Genomic DNA, 3798 nt, shown 5'->3' on the forward strand with positions numbered 1-3798 from the left:
AAATGTTGCTATAGAAGGGGGGATTTAGTGACCGGAAAGCTCCACACATGTTACTCAAGTGGCACGAGGGGTGTCTATTCGCTGGTGCTTGCCATGCATGCACCATTAAGTTTTTTTTCATAATATTTAATATATGGTAAAATAAAATAATGCCCTAAGTAATCTTGATATTAACAAAAAAAAAATACCATGATAAAATAACCAAAAAGCCCCTCTAAAAGAGCTTAGTTAATTTTCTTTAAAAGTAATAAAATAATTTTATTATTTGGAAAATGTGAGAAAGACCAAAATGCTTTTGTCTGAAAGATAATATGTTTTCTTTATTATATGATTAAATTAGTAATTTTATTGTGAAAAAAAAAAACCATTTTAACAGATATTTATATCATGACAAAAAAACCATCTTGTCTCAAATGTTTAGTTCAAAGGTTTTATGGCTCAAGGGTAATTTTGACATTATATTATTATAATAAATGGTGTTTTGTATCTTGTTGTACAATAATTTCCCTTCTAATTATTAGTTTTTGTTAATATTATAGAAAGGTTCCATATCTTTTTTTTTTAAAAAAATTATTTTTATGTAAAATTAAAATTAATTTAAGGAAGAAATATCTTATTTCTTCTATTTTATAATGCTAAAAGGTTTCATTATCACGTAGCAGTCTTGATTTTATTTATGAAGTTCGTTTCTATTTTATGGACTTAAAGGCCAAGTTAAGGCATGAGAAAAAAATATTAATTTTATAGTTTTGACAATTTAATTTATTTTTTCTTAACAGGGTGGTTAACAAATCATATTTATTACTTGTAAAAGGTTTATTTATATATATATTTAGAGATTTTCTAATAATTAAATTAGTGTTGGTCTAGAGAGAGATCAATTATACTTAAAAATAAAAAAGCTTTTAAGATAAATATATCATTGTGAATACAAAGAAAAAAATTGACCCTTTTAAAAGTTTTTTTTTTTATAGCTCATTGTCGATATAAACAATGAGTATTACAACTTACCAAACCTTCATATTTAGGCTCGATAGTTGATTGAACCAATATATATATGGCTCTCTTATAATTTATTCTCAATATTTATTATTTATAAACTAAGAACAAATATTTTTAATTGTAAAATTTAATATTTATTTAATGCAAATTTTTATTATAAAATCATTAATTTAATTATTGGAGATTTTTTTAAATCCTCAAAAAATAATTGTTTTATAAGGAATTCACTATTAACCCCTCAAATCTTCAGTTATTGACATAAAAATGTAATTATTCATCGTCTAAACATGACTAAAAGTAAGTTCTCTAACATTCTAGATTTTGTAGGAACTATAAAAATACTAATAAGCTAACCTGCTTGTAAAGAGTAATCACAGAAGATATCTTCTCTATTGAATTCATCGTTGTTTTATTAGGAGATTTTTCTTATAGAGAATCAATTACTAGATCTTTAGCATGTTTCCTTTTGAGCTCATGGACAAGAAACTTATTAACCTTTATATCTGAAAACCAACGTGGTTTCTTCGTCGACCTTTACTATTCATATAAAAATAATGTTTTTTTTGTGTTAGTACGAACCCTTGCATTTTTTTTAAAGAATATTTATTTTTTGGATTTTTTTAATAATTATCTAGATTATTTTCAAATTAATAAAATTAACTAAATCATATTAAGATAACTTTCACGCAGTTTAATTTTAAACAATAATTAGATAAAGAGTTTTCCTATTAATTTTATTTTTTTCAATTTCATCGATTAATTTTTATTGATTAAATTATTTTTAAATCTATAATTTAATTGGATCATATAAAAAAAAATTTATGCAGTTTAATTTTAAATTTAAACTATAAAAAAAGCTTAAGTAAAAAGATTTCAAAATAAATTTATTAAGTTAGATTTAATAATAATATCAAATAATTCTTTACAATTTAAATATTTTTTGTTATGTTTTTTTTTTTAATCCGCAAGCAGCGCAGGTGCTGGACTATGCAGGGTGGCCAGCTTGAGACAATTATATAGTGAAGATCATAATTATGCAGCAAATACACACCCGATGCTCCCTCCTAAAATAGACAATCTGGCTTCAATTCCGGATTAGCTGGGGTCAACTATATGGATCTTTTGTGCCATGCCACGCTATCAGCACCTCAATAAGCTACCACATAGAATGCACCGGCCATTGAGATTATCCTCGGCAGCTATACCTCCTCGCATAGAATGGCTCGACCAAATCATTACAATGCTCTTTTAGCAAATGTACAAAATATTAGGTAGCGAGGGAATGATATAAATGGAAGGAGGGTAGATGCTACGTCCATTGCTATAATAACTAAACACTAGTCTGCAGTCGATTCCCAGGGAAGGAATAACTGCTTGGGATAGTTGCCATGGCAAAGAATTAGTGATTTCACCAGTGCATCAATACTTTGCTAGTACCACTGCAGAGAGAACTTGTCTATCCAATAGCAGATGCTTCTCCTGATGTGCATAAGGCATGCTTGGGAGCTGAACACAAATTTTACAATGGAGAAAGCCAGTATAAGATTAGCTGTGGAGAAATCCAACATCCCAAGCCTAAGTCACACTCTGCTTTGGTTAAAACTATAAATATACAGTGGTTAAACTGCCCAAAATGTGTCATCCTAGACTTTTAGCATGTTTACATGACAGCTCATGGACAAGACGTTTATTCATGGACTAGGCAAGATCACCATGATCATGTGACAATATATCAAGGTGAAAATGATTAATACACAGCAACTGCACACTTCAACTCTCAGCTCACACAAAATCAAATATCCAAGGTCGTAGGATAGGCTATATAGATCCATTCTTGAGCATCATGCATCATTTCACGCAATCATATGCCAAATGCATCTCTCAATGGAGAACTATAAGGGATCCACACAATAGAAATGATATAATTCTACACAAGCTATCAACCCCACAACAACCCTCCACTCCCACAAAAAGTTTCGACCAAACTCCTGCAAGTGCTCAAATAGCAGGTTCCAAACAAAATGCAAATCAAAACAAGAACAATAGCCCTCATAACAACATTCAACTAATTCAATCCTTCATAACAACACCAAATGCAGAAAACCCAAAATACTAGCATACCTAGCTTCTCTTTAGGCCTCAAATTAGAAGAAACACTAGCCCTAACTACAACAAGAACAATAACCTCCGCCAACCACAAACCAGCTCAGGCTGGCTATCGGATAGATCCTTTACACCATTCTACATGAATCAAACCAATTCTAAACACAACAATAACCCCGCTCAATCCCAAACTACTTGGGGTCAGAAATCAGTCCTTTACACCTTTCCACACGAATCAAACTCCAATTCTAAATACAACAAGAACAATAACCTCCCTCGACCCCAAACTACCAAGGGTCGGATATAAAATATATGATCTTTTAACACCATTCCACACGAAACGAACTCCATTATACAACAAGAACAATAACCTCCCTCGACCCCGACCCCAAACTACTTGGGGTCGGATATAAAATATGTTATCTTTTACACCATTCCACACGAATCAAACTCCAATTCTAAATAGAATCTCTAAACTCATTGAGCAAATAATATGAATGCAAAATTAAAACAACATCAACATCAACTTCAACTTCAATATCAATATCAATTCAATTCCATGTAAATTTTTTACAATTTCCATTTTAACATGTAAAATAAAAAAGCCATAAAGCTATTAAGAAAGAAAAACCCTCCAATCTAACATTCATTAGATTTGTGATTAGTCACATCCGAGAAATCAAAACCCTAATC

This window comes from Populus euphratica, unplaced genomic scaffold, assembly GCF_000495115.2.
Source record: "Populus euphratica unplaced genomic scaffold, PopEup_1.0 scaffold1883.1, whole genome shotgun sequence".
NCBI lineage: Eukaryota > Viridiplantae > Streptophyta > Magnoliopsida > Malpighiales > Salicaceae > Populus > Populus euphratica.